We start from the raw sequence: 12,155 nt of genomic DNA, 5'->3' as shown, positions 1-12,155 counted from the left end.
TAACTTCTGAGTGAATCGAGGACAGGTAAGATTAAAATATATTCTTATGCACAGAAAACTTGATAGGCTATTCTGTATATTCGTTTCCTGTATTTCCTAAACTAATTTTTATGACGAAATGAGTGGTCTCTGGATCAAAATGATCGCATTTTAATTTTCTAATTAAATTTAAATTAAGTAACATAATAAACGATTTATCCTTCTATCAAACACGAATGTTCCCTGGATCAAATGTCCTATTTTAATTATATGATTACTTTATATTTATTTCTAAAGGGTGCAGCGGAGCGCACGGGTACGGCTAATAGATTAATAAATAGTCAAATTTTGCTCCGTAAGACTGTTAATGGTATACTGAATAACTGTGATTTTCTTAAATACCTTCAGTTTAATGTGAAAAGAACAGAATTACGTCATAGGCAACCTTTTGTTATTTCAATTCATAGAACTGTTTTCTTCAAGAAGTCTCCATTGTTTTTTGTGTGTAAAACTTACAACTCTTGTCTTTGAACTGTGATTTTTTGTTAGATTTCAGTTTATCAATTAAAAGATTTCATACAATTTTAAAAATAACAATATTTCCTTACATATTTGTTATGATTAAGTGTATGTTTTTCGTCTAATTTTGAAATAATTCTGCATTATTATATTGACATTTGGTACTAATATTAACTGTAATATTCTATTCTAGCATTTATTATCTATCCTTCTTTCTTTCGTTTATTTTCCTTGTTTTGTTTTTCCACTATTTTGTATATACTCGTAAATTGTATCAATGTAAGCCACCTATAATTGCAAGCTTGCTTCTGTTGGTGTTTGAAGTTTAAATAAATAAATAAATGGGAATGGAATGAATAAATAAATAAATAAATAAATAAGTGAGCGAGTAAGTAAGTAAATAAGCAAGTAAATACATAAATAAGTAAATATCGTGTAACTTCTTGCTTTTTTCAGTACATAACAGGAATTTATGTACTTTATACGACACCACTTTTGAACATTTTCTGCTAACCAATGACCTAGGGCTGCTGCTAATGTAGAAGACTACATTTATGAAATATTTTGAAACCAACTTGCGAGACCTAGATCCACCACTGATACTGTACGCTCTGTATTAGACATCAAATTACGACCACGTAGTAATTTAGTTAATTACTGTGAAATCGATGTATAATGGTCTGGCACTGTTCAACTTCACCACAAAGTATTGTGAACACGAGACTTCACTGCAAAACCATGCACGTTGGAGAGTAAAATCTCTTTTGGAAAATAGAAAATCTTATACTGAACGAGCCATATGAGCTTGGCATAGATTTAGAAGGTATCCTGTTCAGATCTCATACGTGCATTGTCTTCTATTCTTGTCTATACACTTTTGGCATGCGCAGTGTTCTTTCAGCAAATAAAACCAAGGCGAATATAATGGAAACAAGATATCTGCAACGGACAGATATATTAATGGAAAATATTTAATTAGTTAGACGGTTTTAAATACAAGGTGTCTGAGAATGGTGTCCAACAAAAGAAAAATAAATATCAAGCAAAATATTCATTGTAGTGAGAAATTGATCTTGCAGATAAGTAACACAAATAACTAAGTGCTTCATACATCGAAACGATATTATATCCCGTTTCAGGTGTTGGCATGCATCTATTTCGTGACTAAAGCTACTTCCTCCCTAATTTTACGTCGCAGAGTTGGAATGTCAGAAATTCTGGTTTCATAGACTATGTTCTTCACGTAGCCCCACATAGGATTTTCTATAGATGTTAAGTCTGACGACATAGGGGGCCAAACTACGGACCCACCTCTTCCAGTCTATTTGTTCCGAAAATGGTGGATTAAAATTTCCCGCGCAATACCTGCATAGCGGAGTGGAACTCCGTTCTGCTGCAACTATGTATTGCCAGGTAATTGAGCTACTAGGCCTGCATACTCGGTTAACATATCCATGACTTGTCACAGTTGCTTCTTGAAAGAAGAAAACTCCATTCACGTGATCCTTCATCAAGCCATACCAAACGTTGACTTCTACATCTCTTTGGTGTTTGGTGAGTCGGTTGTTTCTCCAGATTCTACAGTTGTATGTGTTCACAGCACCAATCAGATTAAATGGTGCCTCGTCGACGGAGAATAGAGAATTGAGGACATTTCCATCTTCATTTTCAGTAACATTTAACCAGAGAACTGTCTTCTGTCTTACATTATTCCACGTAAGGGACTTAGGTGAAGTGTGTCGGGAGAAAAGCCGAAAAGACCATTAACTACAATAGTATAACGTTATTTGCAGGGCAATTAAGGGACACTAGGACTGAATTTTCGGTCAAAATGACATTTTTTTTTTTTGGTGACTTTACACATTTGTATACGTTTTATATTTAGCCTCCGTCCATCATTTTTAAAGGTCTGGCGGCCATTTTTAAAATGCCGTGTGAAGGGGGTTAAAACGTGCAATGCCCACTTTTCCTCAATTATAAGTAGTATCTTTCTTTATTTTTCCACTCTTATATTCAAGTTTGATAAAACAGTTATATTACCGGTTGTTCTGTAGGCCTATGGTTGTGAAACTTGGACTCTCACTTTGAGAGGAACAGAGATTAAGGGTGTTTGAGAATAAGGTGCTTAGAAAAATATTTGGGGCTAAGAGGAATGAAGTTACGGAGAATGGAGAAAGTTACACAACGCAGAACTGCACGCATTGTATTCTTCACCTGACATAATTAGGAACATTAAATTCAGACGTTTGAGATGGGCAGGGCATGTAGCACGTATGGACGAATCCAGAATTAAAGTATATGTAGAGTGTTAGTTGGGAGACCGGAGGGAATAAGGCCTTTGGGGAGGCCGAGTCGTAGATGGGAAGATATTATTAAAATGGATTTGAGGGAGATGGGATATGATGGTAGGGACTGGATTAAACTTGCTTAGGATAGGGACCGATGGTGGACTTATGTGAGGGCGGCAATGAACCTCCGGGTTCCTTAAAAGCCATAAGTAAGTAAGTATATTCAAATTTCCCTCAGTTTTCGCTGTAGATGCTTCAGAGCATGCCTCCTCTACCATCTCTTGATGATTTTAGAAACTAATACCACCGTAATCAATCTAAAATGAAAATGACAGTTTGCACGATTCAATATGGTGAATATGTTCAGAGAAAAATTTTGTTTTGAAAAAGAGGCTGGACATAGCAACCTCCAATGTTGTTGGAGAATACAATATGGGATGCAGTGCCATGCAACACCGCAAGACCACTGTCAGACAGGAGGATCTTCCAAGGGTAGAACAAGAGATTGCAGAGGCTGAACAAGAGGAGGCCAGATGTCAGAAACGAGGAAGGAGGAAGCGAAGAAGAAGAAGGCAGGGAAAAGCTGTGGTGCTGGGGAGTTCCGAAAATCTCAGTGTGAAAAAAGTTAACACTTTTTAATAAATTGCATTTTGTCAAAACAACATTTTTCATCATACAAATGGTCCCTCGTGGTTTCCATTTGCTCCAATTTGCATGGAATTTTTCATGAATACTCTCTATATATCAATACACAAAACTATGCATGGAATTGACTCTTGATTAAATATTTTTCGTGTAATGAATTTTAACTTTAAAAAGAAATACGGAAATTAAACAAAAAAAATTATGTCCCAAATGGAAATTGTTATGTTTTTCACCAGTACTCAGATTTTAAAATCAATGCGTAGTTCTATTAATTATGGAATGTAAATCCTTCACAAAAAATTGAAAACTGAATTTCAAATATAGTCCCCGCGAGGAACATTATGAATTTATGGATGATTTAGTTTGATAAAATAAGAAAAAAAAATTAATATTGAATGAAAAATGTATGAAATTTGGTACAAATGTTTATACATATACAACCAACCAACAAAATTTGAAAATAATTGAACCAAAACTATAGAAAATGCATCACAGAACCCCACCGCCCTGTCTCGAGTCGAGGGAAATAATCACCGCCAAAAGCATAGCTAAAAGTAAAATATTTCACTTTGTGTATTGTACAGTTTAAGTAGATGTAGGCAATTAATTCTTCACAAATTTATACAAAATAGTTGTAGTTATTTGCGATATTTTCCTATTTGCAAAAATCGACATTTAAAATTGAGCCTTGTTGTCAGCATCTCGGAGCACAAGATCAGTTTTTGGACTCATGTTCGGTGACAATCCCATGAGAAACATTAAATCAACTTAAACAATTTAAAATTTCTGATGCAACGATTGATGCCATAGGATTTCATGTGTTAAAAACATCCTTAGCTATAATTAGTAATCATTTGTATCCAAGAAACTTTTATTGTAAATGATTTCCTATGTTTTCTTATTATTTATCTAAATGTTTTTTTTCTTTCAAATTGTCATTGCGATATTTTCCTATTTGCAAAAATCGACATTTTTGAGCCTTGTTGTCAGCATCTCGGAGCACAATACCACATCACACATTGGACAATTTTTGGACTCATGTTCTGTGACAATCCTATGAGAAACGTTAAATCAACTTAAACAATTTAAAATTTCTGATGAAACGATTGATGCCATAGGATTTCATGTGTTAAAAAACATCCTTAGCTATAATTAGTAATCATTTGTATCCAAGAAACTTTTATTGTAAATGATTTCCTATGTTTTCTTATCATTTATCTTAATTTTTTTTCTTTCAAATTGTCACATACATAATTATTTTTAATCATTGTGAATTGTGAATTGATTAGTAGGCCATCTATTGAACCCTTATTTAGGGCGGCTTTTGTTGATACAAAATTATTATTATGGATGTTGAAATATATTAGACCTCGTTTCAGTAATCCACTAATTCTTCACAAATGGATTTATTACTAGGAACTGGTAATCGCTGGGGAATAAGGCTCTTTGCAATGCCTGTTTCTGGCTAAGAGAGTAGAAACACAGTCTAGTATATACAGTCACGAAGCTCAATACTTACTAAATATGCAAACATAGACAGTTGAAATATGCATCCATAGATAGTTGCTAACTACCAGGATCGCTACTATCGCCTCATCACAGACCCTTTCCCCAGCAGACGATAAAATGTATTGTACTTTCGATATCGTATTCTTTTGAAAAAATTAACACCTTCCTTCCACTATTGAAATATGAAATACATAATGTTTATAATTATATTATTTTCATAAAGTATATATTATATTTTATAAACTCACCTTCCTGGATCTTTCGGAAGAAGGATAACTATAACCTCTTTTTCTTACAATATTTATAGTACCACAAATGTCTCCTTGTCCCATTTTATTATTAAAATTACTGCATTTTAGCCATTTACAATTATTACAATCGATAAGGAACATTTCACAGTTTACACACCTTTTCACAACAAAGCGAATTACGGCACAGTCAGTGCCTTTTCGAGCTAGACAAGGCCGTAATGTATGTTCGGGTTTTTTATTTCAGTGTATGGAGCTCAGTGAAATATTATAACTTTATTGAGTTTCATAGCTAAGTTTTATTTAGTGTAATGTGTCCATAAGTTCCGTTTACTTCTTGTTGCATAATATGTTGCAGAAATAATTACAAAACTGTGTTATTTTAATATGAAGAGACTTTTACGTGTTAACATAATCTGTTCGCATCGACATTTTAAGTTTAGAATGGAAGCTATTTTGAGGTTAAATAAAAACGAATTTATATTATGGCTTTAATTTAGCACATCTTCCTTCCTTAATTGTAGACAGAAATTTACCATACCACTCCTATGAAATTAGTGTACGTACGATTGTTACTTCGTCTCTTAGGCAGTAGATAAATACAGTAATTCAGTACTCAATTGTAGTATTAAAATACAGACAAATAGAATGTGATGGGTGTCATACATGACATTATGTTTAATTATAATGTATAATTGCGAATATAGGAATATAAGTTAAATATAGTAAACATAACCTATAATTTCCATATGACATAACATACATATGTAGTGGCAGGGCATTGGAGACCACTAAAATTAGACAGAAAGTGGCAACTGGTACAGAAAACATAACCTATAATTTCAACATATCTAAATATTCGTGCGGTGCAACTGAAAGTTATTGAATCGTGCATAAATGAATGTACAAGAATTTGGCAATATTTAATCGAAATAAAGGCAGGTATTACACATACGAACAACGTAATTTTCACACCAAAAATAATATTACACCTTAACTCGCAAGGGATTATGTCTGAAGTGTCTCCTAATCATTGTTTTAAATTTTATTAATGCAATTACACTACATTTTAGAGAAATATATGTTACTCTTTATACATTCCAATTAATTTATATGGTTGAAACGCCGCCCTGCGTAATCGGGTTAAGCGAGTCACATGGCCTGTATTAGATCACAATGGCAGTGACACAGTCTATTGTTCCTAGTACTCACAGCGCTCCAAGCGGCTAGCAACTATCGCGAGAAATGAAAAAAATCATCCCAAGCTTCCGTGACTGTATATAGTAGGCTGTGGTAGAAACTTGTGCTGAGTTTGTAACGAAAAGTGGAAATAGTTCTTTACACAATAATTAGTTTCTATTGCGAAATCGTTCTTCCTTCTCATTAATCTTTTTAAACTACATAATACGAAAAATTACGAAGCAAATCTTTGGCTTTGGCTGTTTAGTGTGTTTTATTCGAAATGAAGGGCCATTAATTTTATGTATAGAGATCCATTTATAATTTGAGAGTGGTTACAGCGCATATCGATGCTCTACATTATCGGCACTTAACGTCATCTGCTCCCGTATCAGTCGTGTGAACCTTTCGGATGTGTAATAGAATTTTTACCTATGTTATTTTTAAAATAACAATGAAGAAGATAAAACAGAATTTTGAGACTTTACCGGGATAACATGAAATGTTGAAATTTATCTCCTTCTGGTCAAATACAGGATCCATATTAAGTCAAGCTTTGAAACATGCTCTGAAGCTCCTTTGTACTGCTAGATTGCACGACATTTTATGTACGAGACTGTACTTCTTAGATAATCTTCTAAGTGGTATAGAGGGTGTAACAGAAATATTGCCTGAATATCAGCTAACTTTTCTTAAATGTAATTTTCGGTGCATCAACGCCGAAATTCTTAGAAAAAGTTAATATCTCAAACAGCAAAATCATTGTAGATCAGTGTTATTTGTTGCATATAAAATCTCAGTATCCTTTTTCAGTTGTTTGTTTCGGTGCGTACTGTAGTTCCAGCATTACTCAATTTACTGAATACTTTGAAAGCATCAATTGAAAGAGAATCGTTAAATCATGTAACAGTCTAGATTTATGTCGGTATATTTTTCGTGTTGTTGATTGACGGACAATGCACTGATAGGTGTTTGTGAATAATATACACTGTATAAAACGCCAAATTTTGTAGTCATTACGTAAAACTGTAGAGTAAATATTTCGCCTGAGCTTCTCATTTATTTAGATTCATTTGTGTGCTGGATTGTGTTACGTGAGAATGCAGTATTGGATTTCAGTGGCTTGTTTCAGCGTCAACCGAAACACTCCGTTATTTGCGTGGTGAGAGATATGTAAATATTTTTTATATTTTCGCAGAATTTACAAAGTTTTACTTGTTACTGATAGTGATTTATTGCCTTATTAATTTTTTTAGATTATATATAACTATTTATTCAACAGCACTTATCACCATCGTCACCAAATATTAAGGCATCAAAAATCACGCCACAAATAGTCAACCATTAATTGTCACGAGTCATAATTAAGTCATTATCATCATTTTGCATCCTGCAGTAGACAGTTTCTTCTCAGCCAGTGACCAAACCAATTCCTTTTTCTCTTCCTGATCAACTTCAGAATCATTCTTTCTTCACCCACTCTTTCTAGAACAGCTTCATTTCTTATTCTTTCTATCCATTTCACACGCTCCATTCCTCTCCATATATATATTTCAAGTCCACACCTATGGAGTATCGGTTAGCGCGTCTGGCCACGAAAGTAGGTGGCCCGGGTTCGAATCCCGGTCGGGACAAGTTACCTGGTTGAGGTTTTTCCGGGGTTTTCTCTCAACCCAATTTGAGCAAATGCTGGGTAACTTTCGGTGCTGGAATCCGGACTCATTTCACCGGCATTACCACCTTCACCTCATTCAGACGCTACATAACCGAAGATGTTGATACAGCGTCGTAAAATAACCCACTTAAATAAATATACATTTCAAATTCTTCTAGTCGCTTATCTTCACTTCGTCGTAATGTTCGTGTTTTTGCCCCATACAAAGCCACATTCCACACAAAGCACTTGATTAGTCTCTTTCTCAGTTCTTTTTCCAGAGATCCGCAGAATATGCTCCTTTTAATTTTATATAACACACACAAAATTGAATTCACGTATAATAATCCCAGTAGTGACTCATGAACATTATTGTTTTTCTAGCATTGAATGACGAGGGTCGAAATATTGTTTACGTAAAGACCTCTTCTGTGGTGGTTAGTGTTCGTGGGAATGAACACGTAATTAAGTAATATTGGCACTACTGTCGGATTCACTGTATCGTTGATAGGAATTAGCGTTTCCTCTGTTGTTATAGATCGCATTTTTTTTATTAAAAGCCTGTCTTCCTGATGTCTCTCAAAGAAATGTCGTATGTGATTGTTATTTTTTCTTCCATTATCGCCTGGTTCAGCTCCAGACAAAGGTAGCGTGCTATTCAATAAAGAGAAAAAGTATTTGCAGATCTACTCTGTGGAGACGGTAGCTGCCATCTGTCTGATACGCGGTGAACTATCTGGCGACAGGAGTTAAAAATTCTCCTCCATACTGTTATAAGAAGGATGTAATTTTATATCTGTCACCGCGGTTCTGCTGTAGTTTAAGATAACTTTATATTATGTTGAAACAAAAATTGTTTTTTTTTTATGAAAATCCTTATATCTTAACTATAATAATAATAATAATAATAATAATAATAATAATAATAATACTTACTTACTGGCTTTTAAGGAACCCGGAGGTTCATTGCCGCCCTCACATAAGCCCGCCATTGGTCCCTATCCTGAGCAAGATTAATCCAGTCTCTATCATCATATCCTACCTCTCTCAAATCCATTTTAATATTATCTTCCCATCTACGTCTCGGCCTCCCCAAAGGTCTTTTGCCCTCCGGCCTCCCAACTAACGCTCTATATGCATTTCTGGATTCGCTCATACGTGCTACATGTCCTGCCCATCTCAAACGTCTGGATTTTATGGTCCTAATTATGTCAGGTGAAGTATACAATGCATGCAGCTCTGCGTTGTGTAACTTTCTCCATTCTCCTGTAACTTCATCCCTCTTAGCCCCAAATATTTTCCTAAGAACCTTATTCTCAAACACCCTTAATCTCTGTTCCTCTCTCAAAGTGAGAGTCCAAGTTTCACAACCATACAGAACAACCGGTAATATAACTTTTATGAATTCTAACTTTCAGATTTTTTGACAGAAGACTAGATGACAAAAGGTTCTCAACCGAATAATAACAGGCATTTCCCATATTTATTCTGCGTTTAATTTCCTCGCGAGTGTCATTTATGTTTGTTACTGTTGCTCCAAGATATTTGGGGTGCTATTCATAGACATTTCGCTAGCCCGGGTTACGAGCGTGCTAAACAGGATTCATATCATATCATATCGCTGACACTGGTTTATGAATACGAAAAACGTTAGTTCGCTGATCATCCACCGAAAGCCCTCGCTAAGAATGTCTATGAATGCGGCCCTTGAATTTTTCCACCTCTTCGAAGGATAAATCTCCAATTTTTATAGTTCCATTTCGTACAATATTCTGGTCACGAGACATAATCATATACTTAGTCTTTTCGGGATTTACTTCCAACCCAATTGCTTTACTTGCTTCAACTAGAATTTCCGCGTTTCTCCTAATCGTTTGTGGATTTTCTCCTAACATATTCACGTCATCCGCATAGACAAGAAGCTGATGTAACCCGTTCAATTCCAAACCTTTTGTGTTATCCTGAACTTTCCTAATGGCATATTCTAGAGCGCAGTTAAAAAGTAAAGGTGATAGTGCATCTCCCTGCCTTAGCCCGCAGTGAATTGGAAAAGCATCAGATAGAAACTGGCCTATACGGACTCTGCTGTAAGTTTCACTAAGAAACATTTTAATTAATCGAATTAGTTTCTTGGGAATACCAAATTCAATAAGAATATTATATAAAACTTCTCTCTTTACCGAGTCATACGCCTTTTTGAAATCTATGAATAACTGATGTACTGTACCCTTATACTCCCATTTTTTCTCCAATATCTGTCGAATATAATAATAATAATAATAATAATAATAATAATAATAATAATAATAATAATAATAATAATGTTTATAATTATTGTTATTCTAGGGTTTAATTACATTGTCAGCTGTGACACCCAGGATTATTATGAATTGAGCCCTGCCTGTTATGCATTAAGATCTTTATCTTCTGTTGGCGATATAAACGCTCTTAAAGTGGTATACTTTGGATACTTTCATTCTGTAATTTGTATGGGTTAATATTCTGGCCTAACTCCTCTCAAGCTAAACTTATTCTTTTATTTGACAAAAAAAAAAAAATCCTAAGGACCAAAAATTGATCTTTACGCACAATTATTGTACTTTCATTCCCGAAACTAGCTGAGATATTTTACGTGCCGGTGTAGCCCTTATATAGAGCACAAATTTTTTCTTCAACAATAATAATAATACTAATAATAATAATAATAATAATAATAATAATAATAATAATAATAATCTGTGGCGCTACAGCCTGTGAAGGGCCTAGACCGACCAGCCGGATGCTGCCTCATGCCCACATGCCGAAGCAGAGGTGGACGATCATCCAACCAGAATGGAGGTATCGTATGGTCAGCACGATGATCCCCTCAGCCGTTATAGTTGGCATTCGCAACCGGATTTCGTTACCTATCGTAGCTTCCCAAGTGCATCAAGCTGCTGGGTGGGCACCGGTCCCATACGCTGGCCGAAATTTAATGGGAAAATTTCTTCCCCCATGAGGACTCGAACCAGCACACATTCCGTAACGCGAGTCCTAGGCAGAATGCCTTAGACCACGACGCCACGGCGCGGCACTCAATTAACATTTCCGAGTCTTAATTGGGAGGCCGGAAGGAAAAAGATCTTTTGGGAGGCCGAGATGTAGATGGGAGGATAATATTAAAATGGATTTGAGGAAGGTGGGATAGATGATAGAGCCTGGATTAATCTTGCACAGTATAGGGACCGATGGCGGGCTTATGTGGGGGCGGCAATGAACCTCCGGGTTCCTTAAAAGCCATGAGTAAGTGAGTAATAACATTTCCGTACACATGTTTGATGACGACATACTGTAATTCATTTTGACACTCCTGCCTAAATACCAATTGAAGAGTCCACTGCAAGAATGATTGATGTCATTTGGAATACATTTTTCAGGAGAAGCAATTGAAAGTTTGAAATGCTTAACTCTTAAAGCTTAACTGTGATTTTCCGATCATTACTGGACAATGACTATCAGTGTTAATGCCATATAACTTCTATGTACATTCTATATGTCTTAAGCTATGCATTGACAGTCTTGGTTCATTTTCGACAAGAAAGTGACATCCATCATTCTTGCAGTGGACTCTTCAATTTGTTTCCAACCTAATATTGAAATACAGGGAATCCAAGCGTCACTTTTTATTTTCTGTAGCTGGAACCTTATTAAACATTTGCAAACAGAGCGTTAACTTATTCGAGGACAAAAATCAGACCTACAAGTTACAGGTTTCCTTAGCAAATCATTGGCGTTACAGAATGTTTCTATACTCTATGGTCCGTCCCAGGAATCTGTGGAGTAACTTCGAGCATATGGGGGCGGAGTCTATCTGTGCAGGAGTGTATTGCGGGCAGAATCAGCTCGAGTCCGCTAAGGAGTAAGATGCTTGTGATAGAAGGTGGAGTCTAGATAGAAATTATTCTCTCCTGCAAGCGATTGCTCGCTTCGTTCAAGCAATGCCTCCCTCAGAGCAGTCATTGGCCCTTACCCTCCCACATACCACTTGGACAGAGTCTTGCTTTTTCTTTCTACTCTACAGATTCCTGGGACAGACCATAGATCGGCCATTTTCAACCAGTGTGCCGCGAATAATCCGCTGGTGTGCTACGAGAA

At 35.7% G+C, this 12,155-nt stretch overlaps 1 protein-coding gene across 1 annotated transcript in view; it reads left to right on the top strand.

The window, feature by feature from the left end:
* Positions 1–12,155, top strand: part of Trap1 (TNF receptor associated protein 1) — a 428,549-nt gene that overhangs the window by 318,613 nt on the left and 97,781 nt on the right. The window lies entirely within an intron of this gene.

Source organism: Periplaneta americana, chromosome 4 (genome assembly GCF_040183065.1).
Source record: "Periplaneta americana isolate PAMFEO1 chromosome 4, P.americana_PAMFEO1_priV1, whole genome shotgun sequence".
Classification (NCBI taxonomy): Eukaryota; Metazoa; Arthropoda; class Insecta; order Blattodea; family Blattidae; genus Periplaneta; species Periplaneta americana.
This window is presented reverse-complemented; position numbering and strand designations above follow the sequence as displayed.